The sequence below is a fragment of the Augochlora pura genome, chromosome 10, assembly GCF_028453695.1.
Source record: "Augochlora pura isolate Apur16 chromosome 10, APUR_v2.2.1, whole genome shotgun sequence".
Classification (NCBI taxonomy): domain Eukaryota; kingdom Metazoa; phylum Arthropoda; class Insecta; order Hymenoptera; family Halictidae; genus Augochlora; species Augochlora pura.
In genome coordinates this window covers 6465361-6484168 of record NC_135781.1, presented here as the reverse complement: position 1 = coordinate 6484168, position 18808 = coordinate 6465361, and the positions used below count along the sequence as shown (strand labels likewise).

Below are 18808 nucleotides of genomic sequence, written 5' to 3'. Positions count from 1 at the left end.
TATTATCAAAACTTTTATACAATTCTCAAAGATAGTTAAACGAAAGAGCTTCGAATCATCCCGAACGACCAGACGATCGCCGAGCCCACGTTTCATTTGAAATTCCATATTCTAAAAACGTGCATCGTTTTAGCATCGGAAGAAAAAGCTCCGCGGTTCGTGGAAGCAGAAAAAGAGAGAGCGAATTTTCATCCGCGACAAATGGCGCAATTCATTTTGGTATCTCGACGAAATTTTGTTGCCGAAATACCGAGCGCGTTGGGGGGGGAGGGTTTGCTAACGGGACAAAAGGCTCGAAAAATCATATTGGTCTCGGTCGTTAGGTCCATCGCCATTTTGATGCGCGCGTCGGCTAAATTGGGCCAACCGCGATAATAAATCACGTCGAACGCGTATCAACGATCTTATCCAACGTGTACATTCCGCTCGTTTCCCTCTCGCGTCGCGATGATAGATCGCCGGGCCGTGGTAGCTCCGGGAACGAAAAAAAGACGTACACCCGTTGCATTATCATTTAGGCCGATCGACCGGCTCTAGTCACGGAACCACGGCCAGCGGCCGGTACACTGAAATGTTCTCCTGTTAAACGCAACAATTTCGTGCGACGCCGTCGAATCCTCATCCATCCTCCGTAACGACGGCTTCTGGCTTCGAGGTTGGGGTTGGACGGCGATCTTTGAACCCCACGGAACCGAGCTTTAAACGCTACCTCCTACGAAGATCTCGAAAGACACCTTTTAGTAATTCCTGCTCGACACGATTCTCACCGAAGGGCTTAAAAGACATCATTTAATAATTTTAAATAAAAAATTCTTTTCCCACGCTCTATGCTTTCTATGTAATCACTTCTCATCTGTCGTCATCGCAAAATTAATTTTCTGAATTGTACGGCGCTAAGTGTCGGCAAAAATAGTGTTGACATATCTAAATGCCATATTATCCACTTCAGTCATAAAAAGAATATTGAATATCCGTGTTCACTCAACGAGAATTACATCGAAGAAAAATATAATAAAAAGAAGCTTCTGTATCCGTTGCTAATTTCCGTTGAAGATTTTTCTCTTTGTAATATCAAAGTACATATAGGATACGTAAGTGAATAAATAAAAGACAAGTAAATAGCAGATTTCCTACTATAACGTTGCTTCTTCCATAAGAAGAAACGCAGGAAGCAACAGCTCGTAACGATCGATGTTTTCGATCCGCGAAGAATCCTTCCGTTTCTCGGTCTTTGAAGACGAATCGACGTTAGAATCCGTTCGCCGGTGAGAATCGCGCAGCCAAAAAAAAATGATAACGGCGCGAGACCAGCTTAAAAACCCCGATGTTTGCTCGTTAGAGACACTGTGTTCCACGCGGGACGGGATTGAAAAGAGGCGCGCTGCAAAGGCGGAAGTCGGATGCCGTATCGCGGGACATCGGCGCACCGTCCCTTTGTTTTCCAGGGGGATCGATACGATGCGTGGAAACGTCGCGGCCGTTTCACATCGCGAAGAGCCGCCGCCGCCGCCGCCGCGCTCGCTATTAATACGGAAAACCAATTGAAGCGCTCGCGCAAAATAACCGGCTCGGTTCACGGAAGCGGTTCAATGGGATCTTCGGTTCTCGAAACTCGACAATGGGAAGCGGACGAGGGAAACTGGGCCAGCGGCGCTGTAACGACGTTTTCACCGAAGAGAACTGTCGATACCGACGGTTCCGCGAACCTCCGCGCGATCCGGGATCCAGAAAACGCGCCCGTCCCTCGTACCCTCGTCATTTTAATAAATTGTTGATTTATTTGTTGAACTTACGCGCGAAGTTTTTTTTTTTTCTTTTTTTTCTTAGAGGTTTTACGTCGCATCAGCTGCAAGGCTATTAGCGACCTTCTATTTAAGTAGACTTTATATTTTGTTTATTAAGTCTGTATCTTTCAGAAATTTTAATAGGTCCTTGATTTTGTTGCTGTTTATGTTACCCTTGAGCAGTGGTTTTAGTTTATGTTTGGTGCGCATGTAATTGTATTTTCGGCAGTTTAAGATTAGGTGGTCCGTTGTCATTTGGGTGTCGCGCGAAGTTACTCGTTAGTAATTGTGCGCATTGATGTAAAAAAGTGAATAGATGGAAACACAAACCTGCGAGGCAATTGCAAGAATTTAATAATTCAATTACGTAATTTGCGGACTCGTTAGAAGAATATAACGTTTAAATTGACAAACTTGTTTATATTTAACCCTTTGCACTCGGCTGTCCCCTCTCAGGGGACATCGTAATTCTAGTATATGACTAAATATTAAAGTTTATTAGCGATTTGCAATTATTTCTTACAGATTCATATATATCGTATATTATATAATGATATTATTGTTATTGTTTATAAGCGCTGGTAGGTAACATCCATGATGGCGCCGAGTGCTAAGGGTTAATTAGTGTTCAAAATGTAATCGTTGTGCGAGTAAGAAGGCTCAATTTTCAACTGTTTTGGATTTAGAATTAAAATGATATCGAGTGCAAAGGGTTGATACTGATACTTCCGCCTTATGCTTCTGAATACGAAGAAGTTCCCTGGATTTGAGATAAAATATAATATTATATTCGGAATCCCGCGTGATGGCATCATCGTTTCAATCAACTACGTTGCCCATTTTCAGTTTCACGTTTTCCATCCAATCTCAGTCGCGCCGATCGCTTCGACGCGCGGAACATGTCGGAGTCGCAATTCATCGGGCATTTTCGTACGGCATCGAAAGCGTGAATTCGCGAAGATAGGATCGAAAGGAGCCATAGACGATGGACTGGCGAACGGGACGTGTCGTAACGTTTGGCAGCGATTTCACCTGAGAACGCGATCGGGAACGCCGCGAGAGGTTCGCTGGACCAGCGCGCAGCGTGTCGCCGAGGCTTCCGTCAGTGAAACCCCGCGATCTCTCGAAACCGGGCATCGTTAATCGCCGTTTCCGGCGCGCGCGCGGGTCAGACTTATCGCTCCGAAACTTTCTCCGATTGCGGCCGGCACAGCGGAATCGTTCTAGGCTAGTGACCCCTGCGATCGAATTTTCAATCGAGCTGTTTAATTTCGAAGACTACATTTTCTGAAAACATTCAGCTAACTATTTCAATATTTACATTTGAACTGTACAACCGTTAGAAATACGAACACGTTGCACTACCATGTCATCGGTCACGGATATCATTAAATATATTAACCTTTTAGGTACGGCAGGATTTTGCGCAAATAAAGTTTTTCGTAACTAAATTACGATTTTCTCTTAATATATATTTTTTCCGGATATCTCTATATATAGTACTAATAACATATATTCTTTTCTTAATATATTGTATATACACACACACTTTCACTTTAATTGTTTGCTTTAATAAATAATAAAACAATTGAGTAAAGCACGAGCCATTCGCGAAAGCCACTACAGTGGCGCGTAGTATCTAAAAGGTTAAAACGCAAAATCCTTAAATATATGAATTTTAAAATAAATGGAATATTGGAATTCTACGAATGTTAACTGTTGTGGTTTGATAAAATTTTAAAACATCGTTGAAATTGCATACAAATAAACCTTGTCCTATTTGACTGCGAAAGGTATAATAGATTGTTTGCAAAAATACCCCCCCCCCCCCCCCCAAGAAAGTTAAAAAAAACACGCACTTCACCCTAGAATACCCCTTTTCGCCGGTCAAACCCGGACGCGCGAACTCGTCCCGCGATCCGGTCGCGCACGCTTTGGCCCTATTGTTCTTTCAATTTCACAGTATCATCGGCGCTTCCGTGTTTCGTGGAAACAGCGCGTCCGAACGCCCCCCCACGGCGGATCCGAACGATCGGGCGATAGAAGCGCGTGCCGCTCCCGAGCGGCGGAAAACCCCGCGGTTACGCATCGTTACAGAATAAACATCGACGGTTTTCTGCGCGCGCCGCGCGCCGTCGCAGAAAGTGGAAGCTCGAAGGCGAAGGCTCGCGCGAGCCGAAGAAAGACTCCTTTGTCTCGCGATCGGAACTGCGCGACCAGTTAAATGCGCGAGCCGGGGCTCCGGCGAAACGCTGATTAAATCGTACCCGGGGCAAACAAAGGTGTCAGCTGGCCGAGGCAGGCCCTGTCAGAGTGGAGAAGCAAAACGTGGATCGCGATCCCGAGTTTCTTGATCTTCGTCGAGATCCTCGGGGAGCAGATTCTAAAGCCGGTCCTCGAACAGCGAAAATTATGCTTCCCCGCACGGCTTTTAGAATATCCAGCGTTCTATGTACTGCTTCGCGACGGGCGCGTTAACTTTCGCAGTTGCTACGAATCGGTGATTTAGAGGAGGCAAACCCGAACCTCCGCTCAAACCACGGGCCAATAGAAATAAGACAGAAATTAAGTACTTCTAAGTAGTCCTAAGCCTTTGTAAATATTGTATATAGTTAGTACACTTAAGTCATATTTATATACATATAGTAGCGTCATTTTTTCCAAATTAACCTAAAGCCATTTTTGAGCGCACCAATAAAAGAATTAATCAAGGTCGTTCATCCTTACTGACCCAATTTAATTTTAAACAAGCGTTAAACTAAATCATAGCACAAACTAGGATAAGATTAGGTTTATAAGAGCCAACACGGCCGTTGAACTGTAAAATGTAAAATATCATGTATTTTTTTCTTCAATCATTTTGCAACATTTAAATTGTATACTGCAGGCTTCAAATAAAATGATGTTTAATAAAAAAAAAAAAAAGAGGAGGTAATGCAGGAGTCGACGATTGAATTATATCTGCGTTTGCTCGTGTTACAAGGGACTAGGAGAGAATGAGTTGTCGACCGGCCAGGATAGCTTAATTGGTCAAAGCAGTCGGCCGGCAAACGAAAGAACCTGGTTCGAATCCCGGTCCCGATTTATCCTATATAGGTCAACACATTCGTATCCTTCTACAGTAATAACTACGCTACGATATTTGAATGCATTTGTGATAAAATAGATCTAACGGAAAACTGAAATTACATTAAACAAAATGTACCACTGAATCTAACCAGAAAATAATAGTAACAGCGTTCATTGCTTCATAAAAGTGAGAAGATCAAATTTATTTAGATACTATAAAGTTTTTATTATAAAACTAGCTCCAACAATGTAAATTCAAACATTCTCAACACAGTCATTTAGATCGCGGTAGGTTTAATGATAAAGTTATTGTTGCATTAATTGGCAAGCAATTATCACGATCGTTAAAAGAGAAAATACATTTCTATCGAATTTATAGATTATTGCAATTAATTCAGGTCATTTTCATTCTGCATACAGATCCTTGTATCCGCATGGAAAGAAATCTCCTTTTTTTAATTCCTCGACCATATTTTCAAGTTCCTTTGGGATTGGGGACTGAAAGGGGGACAGCAGGCGCCCATTGGTTGCGACCGCGATTGTTTTGCGACTCGCCGCGAAGCGCTACGATACCAACGGGGACCAATGACGGGCGACGACAAACTTGGCGAAGGCTGTCCGTCTATGTGCCGGGAACGGCTTCGTTACCTTGGTCGTTTACCTTGTTTTTGCGGCGGCGTTCTTCCTAGACCGATCCCGACATCGAGCGACGAGGCTAGGAAGGTTAAAGACCTTATCCGCGAACCAGTTTCGATCGGAGAAAACTCGACGCGGCCCGCGGAGACGTACATACGTCGAGAGGCACCGTATGCACTGCGTGCACCAGTCGTGCACGTGTGGATACGACGCTCTGCCTCTCGCGGATCGTCAGATCGTCGAATCGGCTCCCAGCTCCGCGTCGGATAAAACCGCTCGGAGCGTTCCGTGCACGCTCTATTTTGTTCGGGACGCGGGGCTCGCGCGCGCCAGGTTTCCAACGGCCGGCTGCGCGCGCCGCGCTGCGCTGTTCGCTCTTCCTCGCTGTACAAGGTGTACCAACGTTACGTTGCTTCCGGGAAATGAGGATTTCCCGACGTCGTTTGAGGTATCTTTTTGCTTGGTGCAAATGCAAACCGCGGCTCTGTATAGGAGTTATTAACCCTTTGACTACTGTTGGCACCTATTGGCGTCCAAAACATGTGGCTTCACGGTACCGTAGGCGCCGATAGGCGTCAAGATCATATTTCGCCCCCGGTTATTATTAAATTTAATTAATTATATATCGTGTGATATTTACGTTAAATATTGTAATTAAAGCTTAAAATTATTGTTCACTTCGAGTAATATCGGTTTAATGTAATAGAATTCATTATATTGAATATTTTAATATTCAAAAACAATATTCGGGAAACTACGGCTATGCCAAAGTCTGCCGTAGCCAAAGGGTTAACGAAAAACGCAATGAGAGACGATCTCGACTGCTGATGCACCTGAGCCACCGAGCTGTCGAAACCCAGCTCCGCTCATTGGTTCGGCCACCATGCTCTAGCCAAGATGGCCTCTCGTTAGCCACTGTTTTTCGTTAATAACTTATAAACGAAGCCACCGATTGCATTTGCGCTAAGGAAGTTGCTTCAAATAACCTCGGGAAATCCTCCTTTTCCGCTTGTGTAATAATTTTGGGACACCCTGTATAGGGAATACGCACGAATTTCTACAGCACGCGGACCGTCTTTTTCGCGTCTTTGCTCGGTCGCTTGATTTCGTAACGATCCGACAGCCTCTCGCCGAATACCAGCCGCTGGCTGTTGCTGCTTCTGCCTCTGCTACCGCACACCTGGGCGAAGAACTTTCTTTCGCCGGCGGGCACGAGGACTGCGTGGGCGATCGGAAATACCGTTCTGTGCCAACACATCTCAATTCTATTTGGTTGCTCAAATTTTGGTGGCGCTCCTATAGTTAAGGTCGATATTTATGTCATCGGAATATTAGCCACGGAATATTTACGGAACACTTCGATTCAGACAAAATCTAGCATTTGTACAGTCAGCCCACGGTTAGGCAATGGCATAACAGTTCTTTCCTTTAGCCCTCGCCGTGCCACGCCTCTGGATCTTTTCGGACCCCGAGATCTGATTTAACCCCTTGGTACCAGCCTCTTTATCACGATAGGGGCATCGAATCCGCAGTCTATACCCATGGCATTTCGATACGCGAGGCACACGGTCGAAGCGTCGACTAAAATCGCCGCGATCGCGTCGATGAAAGTAAAACGTAATCCGTCTCGAGCAACAACGCGTAGGCCATAGGCCTAATGGTACGCGTGCCTAACAGTCCGAAAACAGTCTTCGCGTACAATGATAGCGCGCTCGTTACGGTACCCGGAACTCTGCGGAATCACGGTTACGTGATTAGGCACGCCATCGCCATCGTCCGCTCCCGAAACTTCCCTTCGAAAAACTAATCTGCCCGTTTGCGGTGCGCGGCGATTCTCCGGGGGGTTCACCGACCTCCGACGATCGCGCTGAATTCCCGCGCCCACGCGTTTTTCCAGTCTCGATTTCGCCTAGCAACGGGAGTTTCCACGGAGTTCAACCGACAACAAAAAACGAGCAAAACCGAACCGGACCGGACCGAACCGAGCCGAACCGAGCGTCGCAGGTAACACCTACGTCGCGACGGTGGGGTTGACGGTGCGCGATGGTCATTAGCAACATTCCAGAACGTCGCACGCCATCGGACTTCTAACCGGCTCTCGCGACTAGGTCCTGTTCGGCTGTCCCGGTTCGTCTACCTGTCCCGTGGGCCAGCGATTAATTTTTCAGAGCCGGCTTGGCACGCGATCGTCCTTAATCGTTCCGCGATCGATCGGAACCATCCCTGGCATTCCCCGTGTAGCCACCGTGTACGCAAATATTTGGTCGGCCAACGATCCCCGCCGATCCACCTTTCGTGCTCCTCCACCTTCCAGCCGGCCTCCCAGCCCTCTACAGGACAATGGATACAGGTATCCTCCACATTAACCTGTTAACCGGGTATGACGAAACAGTTCCTCATACCAGGAAGACGGATATCATGGATATTTTTAGAAATAAATGCGCGGAGAACGCCGTACGATTTGCGTCATTTTCAACCACCAAACCGTGGCGTTCGAAACTGCTGATTCGCTGGTTCTCTAACAGCTTTAACCCTTTGCACTCTGAGACACCACTACAATTGTTATATCCACTGTGCATGGGAGTCGCAAGACTTTGTCATATACAATGGAAATACCGTTAAAATAATGGCTTCGAATGCAAAGGGTTAGTATATATTTTTGTTCTGTATTGTAAAACTGGATGTTAACAAACATATGTAAATAAATTAGGTTCGGTTAAATTAAACTAAGTTGAATTTTAATCGTATTAGTTTCATCTAAACAATAATAAATTCTAGTACAGCTCCGATTCAATTGTCACCGAGTCAATTACATCGAACCTCTATTCCTAATACTCAGTCGTTTGTTTCCTCGTAAGCCCGAGATAACGGTACGCGGCGAATCATCCAGTTTCTCGGTCCGGTTCGGTCAATCCGCCGATTCAGGGGCTCGGAGATGAACCGCGCGCTCGGAGAGAGTATAATCGATGTAACAAGTTTCACCGGAGCGGTGCAACGTCCCCGGTGCATCAAAAGCGAAAAGCCGAATCGCGCGCGGAGTTTGCAACGGGGGCGCCGCGTGATATCCGTTCACCAGAGGCCCGTGACATTTGAAAGCTGGCTCTCTCGCTCGTTCTCTTTCTCCGTGTGGATCTATACGCGAGGCGTCTGTAGGGCACGCCTAATCCAGGTCGGGCCCCGGCGCAACTAACTCTCTTCACGGTTTCCTGTCTAACGCAATAAACCGGCGAGCTGCGCGCGCACACGTAATATCTTCTGTCGGCCGATGCGGAGCGCGGCGCGCCGGTTGATTCCGAGCGGAGGTATCAACGAAAACAACACACGGCGTAGGTGAATCTGCGCGTGATTCCTGTCTCGGCCGTGCTTAATTATCAAGGGGACATAGGCGGTCTGCGGCATAACGATCGCCGCGGACATTGATTACCGCGTGGTTCTGACCATAATCGGAATATAACGCTGCGCGGCGCTCGGACAGAACGAGCTTTCTCCTCGATCACGGGATCGTGTGGATATTTCTCGGCAATGCTCGGCGCTGCTCGGTATTAGACCCGCAATAATAATGATAATAATTTGTTCTTTTATGCGAGTGAGAGAACCCTTTATCAGAGAAGGAGAAATACAAAGGAAGAGATTGTGTACGGCCGTGGGACGAGTACAATGAAACTCGAAAAAGAGAATACGATATAAAAGTAAAATGAAAAGTAAGAAATAATGTATAGTGAATATAATAGACATGACAAGAATCCTCTTCTTCTTTCCTCTTTCTTTCTTTTCTTTTTATTCTGATATTTCATCTGCTCTTGCAGAACTGTAGCATTTCTCTCTCTCTCTCTCTCTCTCTCTCTCTCTCTCTCTCTCTCTCTCATTCTAACAAAGGACTCATACTGTCGACAAGTAATGTTATTATTATTATTATTATTATTACAGAGCAGATACGGTAAATGTCTATAACAATAGAAAAATATAATCAGACGTGCGCGTAATGCCGTTGGTAGAAAAAGAAAAAGGATACGAAAGAAGGACTAACAGAAAAGGTAAAAAGAATAGGTTGCACAATGGTGAACCGTAACCGTAACAATAGCGCAGTATGCCTGAAAGATGATTAAGAGCTGTGGAAATAATTACGGAAGTGTGCATAGCGATTTGCGTTAACCAGTATAAACGGTTGAAACGATTATGGTAACTGTAGAGGATACGGTGTAGTTCGGCAAGGAAGGTAGAAGCGACAATTGGCACGGCTATTGACGATTCAGCGAATAAATGACAAGATCGCGTTGACGCGACGCGGACATTGCTCGGCGTTATTCGGGCAATTTCGAATCGAAGAGCGGTTTCGGTTTAAAAGATAATAGGGAGGGTCCCCGACGGTCGGAATAGCCGAGATTGTTGAAACGGAAGCGGTTCTCGATTGTGAGAATGAAACGCGGCGTCGCGAGAGATACCTCCCACGGAGTTTATTCTTTTTAATTGCGGTTTCCACCGCTCGGCGAGCTCCACTTCGCCCCGTGACGCGTATAAATTGCCCGCGAATTAACCGCGGCAGCTTTTCTACGGTCAAACGGAACCGAGAGATTCCCTATCTCCATCGGGCCCGGTTCTCGCAATGAGTTGCACGATCCCTCGCGAAATTGGAGCGAGTTAACGCCTGTTCTCCCCGGCTCTTTTTCCATCGTTTTTCACGGTGCACCTGTCCGGCACGGTATCGTCCTATCCATCTTCGCCAATGGCCTTGAATCGTCATTTCTATATAGATATATACATATATATATATATATATAGTATATACATATATACGTGCACGCGGTGGTAACACGTTCACCGTTTCTTCCGACTCCTTCTACTCCTCTTTCGATTTCTCTTTCTTTTCTTCGCGTAGCCGCGCTGCTCACGCCCGAGCGTATAATAAAGACGCGTTATTATCATTACGCCCCGCGTAACTTTCATGCCACCGGCTGGTCGACAAGCGACGCAACAGGCAGGAAGCGCGAAATTCAGAGTCCTCGAGTCCACAGAGTACCGCAATGAGGGGAAATTTCCTTTCGAGCCGACGGTTTCATTCAATTCGTTGCTTGATACAATTGCGACGCGGAAGTCATTGTTTGCAGTTGCTACGTAAATGCATTTCGGTGGACAATGGCCGGATTAAAGGCGTGGGGGGAGCGCTGCGCCGAACAGGATCGCCGGGATCAATTCCTACGTAAAATATACCTGGAACGATATTTCTGCGTCTGCCCCTTCGGGCTAGAACCCCCCTCCCACCGTTCCAAAAAGGAAACGAACGAAACGGACACAGGTGTATTATCCGAGCCGCTCGGAAATCTCGTCCCGAGATTTTCGTCTCGTTCATCTCCGCGTTTATCGGACGACGTGCTCCTTTTCCACGTAGCACGCAATTGCTCCGCGTACGTTTTTTATCTTTCCCACGTACTCCCGTGACTAATTAGCATAAGCCGTGATTACTCGGCACTTTACCAGCCGCTCCGCAGTTTAATTCCGACGCGATAGAAACTAGATTACCGAGCGCGCAAAACACAAGCGCGTTCTACAGTCCCCGGTCGAATAGGTGCAACAAACAGATTATTACCACTATCGTAATTGTTCCCACCGGGAGAGCAGCGCGGTGCCCGCCGCCGCTGCGAGAGCCTCGAAACCTCTGGTTAAGCTATTATTGTTGCGACGCGGCTGACAAAGCGCAATAATTACGAAGGCGGCAAGGTTCTCCTACGGCTTTGGATAACATAATCTTCCGCGAACGTAACAGTGCTCACCGTGCGCGCACTTTGAACCCGAAGGAACGCGCGTACGGCGCGCGAGCAATCGCAAATCCGTCGCGCTCGAATAAAACAATGAAACCGAAGGGAGAGAAGAAGAAATATTTGCGGCGGTAAATATCAAGGAGGGAAACGCAGGGTCTGCGGTCGAGAGAAGGAAACGTTTCAGCGTGCACGGGTGGATGAAGGGATGAACGGTAAAGGTGGTGGTGGAAGTAGAAGAATATGTACAAGAAGGAGGTGCAAGAGAAATATAAATTGAAAAGCTTAAATGTATCAATTATTAAACGATAATGTTGAATGAACAATGTAGTCATTTTTTATCAAAGAATTGTAGATACAAGTTTCTTTTTAATAAACTATGGAAACAGCTACTGAGATTATTAGTGCATACTAATATTACGTATGTAACTTATATAACGTAGAACGTCGATCAATTGTTAACGTTACATTTCTGAATTTGTATCTAAAAATACATACAATGGGATTTTAAAAATTGTGAATAATCAGTAAAGGGGTGACTAAACAGTAGTACTAACTTACAAGTTAGTATAAGTTAGAGTAGGTTCGAGGCTAATTACACAAATTTATACTCACGTGCAATTACCTTACCCTGAAACTTTTCGCGAGCCTGGCGAGTAAATAGTAATAATTCTAATAATAATATCAGAGCGTTGGCTAAACTTTGAGCGTGTTCGAAACGACCGGCGCGAACGTACGGTGCGCATTCGACTCGATCGAATTACAGAACGATCATCTCGAACGACCGAAGGAACGACGCACCGCCGCGGATAGGTTCTAACGACGCTTAATTGCGCTCGTTAATGACCGTGCTCGTTCGAGCAGTCGAGCCGGGCTGCTTTTTCATAGGCCACGTGTACCGTCGAGGAAGTCGGCGCCGATAACCAAATGGCTCCCCGAGACCGAATATGTATGTCTGCGCGATAGTGGCGATCGCAATCGGGGCGAAGAACGTTCGAATGGACACAGAGACGATCTTGTTTACCGCGAAGCCCGCGCGGCGATAAATAATAAGGCACCGCGACGAGTTTCGCCAGGACAAGATAGTTGCGCGAACTCCTCCTACAAATATTACGTCGAATCGTAAATAACTTCCGATGCAGCTAGATACAATCTATTGTTCGTATCTGCCCACTATGAGTCACCGGAACAAAGGAGTTTCGGCTTTCACTGGATAGATAAGGGATAGAAATGAATAAAATAAATAAATAAAATAAATAAATAAAAAACGAAATAAACGTCTATATTCCCTGTAGAATCGAATGCAAGTGTCGGCGAACGAATGGCCAGGGAATCGACGAACTACTGAAATAATATGGTGACCGGGGACGCGATAACCGGCGGTCAGTTACGGCCGCTACGAAAGAAGACAAACCTGTCGGTCACGACGAAAGAATTCCAATGGTCGGAGACTCGGATCCCGTCAACTAAGCTTCGCCGGAAATTAAGAAATCCCTCTTTCGAGAATGCTACGAAGGTAATGGCGGAGATAAATCCTGCCTTCAGCGTGGGCGGCAGTTTTTACGACGAGATGTACCTGCAGCGGTGCAAGACGCGCGCAAACGCCGCGCAAACCGGTCCTAAGAAAACTGTCCTCGCCGAGCGAACCCTAGCGAACGAGTCGGAAAACCAAGGGGAGACCCTCTTTGATTCCGGGAAACTGGGACCAGGCGCACGTAACGCGCATTAGGTGGCCTACGATTTATCGTCCTTTTCCGGATCGTGGATAAAGAAGCGGAACTAACCGGGAGAGAACTGAATTGGCCTCTTCCAAATAGTTCCCGGTATCTCGTGTTATTTTATAATAGATGGTTCCTTTCTAATGTTCGCTTTCTGGATTTGTTGATAGTTTGCAAAAGCACCCGCCAAGTCCATTTAGAATTGAATTTATTAGTTTGTGTGCAACATTATAATGGTGGTAATTATACGAATAATCCAGGACGGATACAAGATATATTATAAAATTATATATTACAAATTGAACCAATACTTGTGAGTAAACCTTTGCACCTTTACTGCCCTTCGTTGACATTCCATCTACATAAATTTCACGTTAATGTGTCGAACCTATTTATATTGGTGTGTCTCTTTCAAACCTCTTTAAATTGGTAATTTTAATCTCACACCTTTTCCGTACGTCCATTCGCCACTACCTTCTATGCTAATAATAAATAAATAATAAAGTCTTAATAAACTTTCTTTCTCTTGTACGCCTTCCTATTACTTTATTTTCTATTTCATGCTAAAATCATTCTATAGCGATTTGTTTGTTATCGGACATCTTCTCTTTTTTTACCTCTTTCACGAAGTCTTTTTAAGGGGATTATTCCTTTCTGGTGTTGGATTTCTGGATACTTGGACAAACGGGATCGTTTATGGCCCATGAAAGCCACTTAATGAAACGTGTACTCGCGACTGGTATCCTTGTTCGCGGGCTTCGCCTCAATTCGCGCGCAGATTTCCATTTTTCCACGATTCAATGCGAGACTTTAATTCTACGAAAACTTCAATGGCGGTATTTTCAGTCGCAATTCAGATCTCTTCAGCATTTTTTTATTCAGAAAAGTTTATACAAGGCTCGCCCGGAGCGTTGTCTCGGCCTTCTCGGCTTCGGTTTTACGTCCGCTTTATTCGGGGATCGGGAGACCGGAGCACAGTTGATCCCGGACGAGAGGAGGGGAACTGTTATCGCGAAGTTCGAATAAATTCGCGGCGGACAAAGAGTCTACCTATTTCCTTATTGCGCGGCGGGAGAGACGGTTCTACCGCAATAAAGGGGGTCTTCGTCGGGGCTGAAAGGAAACGCTGAACTTTCCGCGAGCCCGCGACAAAAGGAGGCTCCGCCGCAAAATGCGAGGTAAGGAGGCGCCGAATGGAAACCGATATTGAAACAAGTTGCCTTTTTTCGACGGAAATTGGAGGTGCTGGCCAGTTATCAAACTGCTAATGGAGTTCGAAGCAGCTGCCCCGATTCTTTTTTTTTTTTTTTATTAAATGCCGTACAACCCGTGTACAGGATTATCAGCAACTCGCTTAGGCGTCTAACACATTCCAGGCATATAACTAGATTAAGGAACAATATGGACTGAGAGGTTGCCTCCGTTTGACCGTAAAAGAGGGCAACACCGAAGGACAGCCCTCTCGCGACAGGCTGATCTCGCGAGTGAAATAATCGATCCGAAATAAACGCCAATTAGGCTTTTAATGCTTCACGTAAATTACGAAAGAATGGACGTGACGATTCAGACGATAACCCCCACCCCACGGTCCCAAATTCCTCGAAGGCATGCTCTCTGTTATCGCAGGTGCGCGTGTAACCCCATAAAAGGTGGTTCGGTCCTCTTCACGGACGGTTGGCCCATTATAAACCATGGAAAAGAGACGTTGCAATTCCTAATGAAGTAGTAATTAACGGAGGGATACATAGCCGAAAAAGAAATGTAGCAATTTCGAAGCTATTTTATTTGTGCCATCAAGTTCAGGGCATTGTAAAACAATATTAATTATCAGGCTCTTGAGCAGGATAATCCGAGGCAGGTGAACGTGGTTAGAAAGGCAACCTATTAAAAAAACTAATAAATTCTCAAAGGATTTGCGTGTAAACCGCGAGAATGCCGATGGACTATAAAACCGCTCAAAGAATTTAGGAAACGCATTTAAGATTTGGCTGCCTTTCTGAAGCAATACAAAAGAACAAAATTTTAATGTTGCATATGGCAAAATCATGAAGAATTATTTCAATATCGATAAGAACAGGATCAATTTCAACGCCGAAAGAAGGTATAGAGATAGGAAGCAGCCACTCGAGCAATTCGAATAGATCATTATATTATCATATGAGTGGGCAACTGTAAGTCCCAAGAAGCATTTAATTGCTAAGCACTCTGCGGTAAAAGTTGAGATGTGTTTATTTAAACCCGAAAAGAGATGAAGACGTTCAATTCAGGAGATAGGAACGCGGCATCCAAGGAGCTGACCATGTTATCGGCCGTCTATTTTCGGGGATTTCTTCATCTTCCATCGATCGAGTTCAAAGAACGCGCGCATCTAAAAGGGGATTCTTAATCGGGGCCTGCCCTCGCCCCGAGCGCGTTATTTTGAAATCAGCTTTGCCGAAGATCAAACGAACCAGATTCCGAAAGATCGAGCCCGCGGGCTCGGACAACTGATTTTCTAAATGGTTGCACGCATCGTGAACACGCTCCAATTACGCCAGATATTCGACCGCTTTGTATCCGGAATATTTATCTTCCAATGTTCCGCGAGTTGAGGAGATTGTTGATCGATCGATCAACGATACATGGAAGGCGATCGATCCCGGTTTTGGGTACGACTCGCGAGCACACACGCACACCAAAGTTCAGCTTTTCCACGATGATGTTACGAAAGTCTACGAAAGAATGCGCGCGTCGTATTATGCTCGGTCGAAGAGCGTTACCGATAATGATCGTTATTGTGCATGAGAACTTCTCACTTGCTCCGGCGTGCTTCGCAATAACCGCCAATAACGCAACAACAATGTGGATGCATAACGAGCTGGCGTTGCATGCGCAAGGGAAACCGTAAACATTGTTAGCCTGACGAAACGGTGATGCTCTCTTGAGAAAGAGCCCGCGAGAGACCCGTAGGAAATTCCGTCGTTCGTTGACAATTTGTAACGGGAAAACCAAAACGGCCCGGCGGCTCGCCAGGGACATCGAAATCAGGACATTGTGAATCCGAAGCTCGCTAACGGTACAAAAACTTTCCAGTCGATCCATCGCGCTACGTTTAATCTTCGGATGGCGAGCCCCGGGTCCAATTCGACCCAAAATTACAAACATTCCGTCGAAATTCTAATTTCGTGACAGGCACACAAATTGACCGTTAATATTGAAACTAATATAAAAAGAATGAACTTCCATATCAACAAAAAAGTTTTAATAATATAGAGATGAAAATTGATCGTGTATACTTGAATGGGTCTAGCCGTGACTGCCATAAATGGCCAAAAATCTCTGCCGTCCGAAGGTTAACGAATCAACAAATCCTTGTTTTCATTCCTGACACGAGTACGACAAAATGAACAATGAGCTTTTCGTAAAAATCACGGTCCTGGTGAGGATATTCGGACAAACAATAGGCTGCGAGAAGAAGGACGACGAAAGGAATGTTCGAGGCTACGCTGATTCAGTTAGGCTTGTCGGAAAATCCACAAGTGGTCGAGGAACCTGCTGGCTCATGCTCGGACCGGCTTTTGCTTGACGTTCCTTTCAGAAACCCACGGTCCTAATATCATGCAAACGATGCCAACGAAAAGTTGACCCGATCTTTTCGTACCTGCGTGACAGTCGAGCGTAACAGGTAAGAAACATGTTCGTGCAAACGATTCGATGGATCAAGGCTTATACAGAGCGTCCCGAAATATTGCGACTTAACGAGGTCAATATATTTCCGACATGGAAATACGAATGGGAAGTGTTGCATGAATTTACCGTTCGAGTTTGAAAATACCACCTTTTAACTATCCGAGAATGTTGTTAGTCTACGCATTGTACAATATAAAATGAAAAATTTGTTTCATTATTTAAAGGTCAGTATTTACAAATCAACGAAGTCGGATTCAAATTTGATTCAAATTTTGCCACGCATATCAAATGCAATAACTATATACTAACTACGCGAGACGCTCACGTATCATTTGTCGACATTAAAACACTCATTTGTACGCTAAGGTATCGAATTCAATTGGATCGCACAAAATATATACAAATTATAACAGTACCAGCTATGCTACAGAATCTTTTCTTTCCTGTTTCGTCAAATAAATTACTTTGAGTTTTATAAAAACATCATAGAATTTGATACGAGTTTAATAGATGAGTAAAGGTCCCCGTGGAAATCGTCTAACTCTCTCTATACGGCAAACGAGTAGTCATCGAAAGTCCGAAACAAAACATGAAATCGCGTTGCACAAGTTTCGAATGACCGACACTGTTGGCGATGTTAAAAGCCAGTCGTCGTTCCCGATCTGTGGAATCCCGGAGGCCAACAAGTGGCTGCGGGTCCATCATCACGTGGAACTCGAGTCCTTCGTGTACGTTTTATGTGCAAAAACTTGGCTAGGACTTACCTTGAAAGAGAATTTTGAAAAGCTGTCCCAATTCTTGGCGATGTTTTTCCGGTTGGTTGACTCGTATTCGAGTTCCGTGACGAAACGGGTTAAATGCACAAAGCGGGCACACTTTTCGTTGAAACGGTCGAAATGAAAAGAAAAAAAAGAACACAAGATTTCAATGTTTCACAGGTTCAACACAACGAAAAAAAACCCGAACCACCCAACAACATAGTTTCATGACAACGCTCTGTACACGACAATGCAACTCTACGGGTCCACGACGATAGAAAACAACGTACGCGAGTAAACGCGAAAACAAACAACGAACGCACGCTCGACGGTTAGCGAGCGAATGAGATTCTGTTTTCTGTCGCTCCCACCACCATCGAGAACCGCCAACCGGGCCAATAACCTAGCAGCATTCCCGTGAACATTCTAACGATTTCCGGCGCGGTACTGTCGATAACGTAGTATTATCAATCTATACCGAGCGACGATAATAACGACGGTTTATTAGCACAGACGAACTATAGAATACAGACTTAGGATACATCCTAAAGTTTTCTTCTCCGATTTATATTTTCGGCCCGCGATAATTACTCGACATACGTTTATTTCCTAAATTGTCGTTGCGAGAAAGGGAGCCATCTTTTCTTCCTGATTTTCTTTCGCGTGTCTAAAGCTCATCATAATGAAACCTGAACAATCGGTATCATCCACATTTTCAAATATATTAAAACTTGTAATGTATGGATCCTAAGTATATATGTATGTGCAGCTGCACCAGCCGTCGAATTCGGTCAGCAATTTCGTAAGCAAACGATCCCTCCGATTTTTACTTTGCAAAACATTTATGATTTCAAAATTGATGTAATACAAGATTTTGCATTCCTCAAGAAAGACACTCACTTGGGCGCAGCACAATCGAAAATCTTTTAAACACGAAAGAGGAGTGCACAAATCTGTGGTTGTATAAACGGAAGAAACTTTTAGTTTCTTGGCCGGACGAAAAGTAAGCGTTACAACCGAAACGAAATACGCGGGATCTGGGAATGTAACGGAAACGAAAGTGACGTACCTTCGCGATGTCACAGAATGTCGAATGGTGGCGCTATCTGTGTTAAAATTCTGTATTAATTTTGGTTAGTAGTTTCCGCGTTTTGCTACGTACAGTAATTTCTCAATTCAAGAGCCATGTACCACTACTCGAAATGATTTTTTAATTGAGAAAATGCAGCGAGTTACTATGTTTTCACTGGCTGACGGTTTATAACTAAACAGTGTTGTCTTCATAATTAATGACAAAGAGTGGAAATATCGGCACAATAAATGCGAAACGAGTCACACCAACTAATGTAGCTTGTTTCGCTTTATCGTATTTGCGATATTTTTCAGCTCGTAGAATTTGTGACTACATTTGCCAACGAATT

The 18808-nt window shown here is 45.0% G+C and overlaps 1 protein-coding gene across 2 annotated transcripts in view; it reads right to left on the bottom strand.

The window, feature by feature from the left end:
• LOC144476509 (uncharacterized) overlaps positions 1-17737 on the bottom strand; it is a 135418-nt gene extending 117681 nt beyond the window's left edge. For both annotated transcript variants that reach the window (XM_078193559.1, XM_078193560.1), the window contains exon 1: positions 17394-17737. The gene's annotated coding sequence lies outside the window, so the exon portion shown is untranslated. The remainder of the gene's footprint in view (positions 1-17393) is intronic.
• Between the last annotated feature and the right edge of the window lie 1071 nt (positions 17738-18808).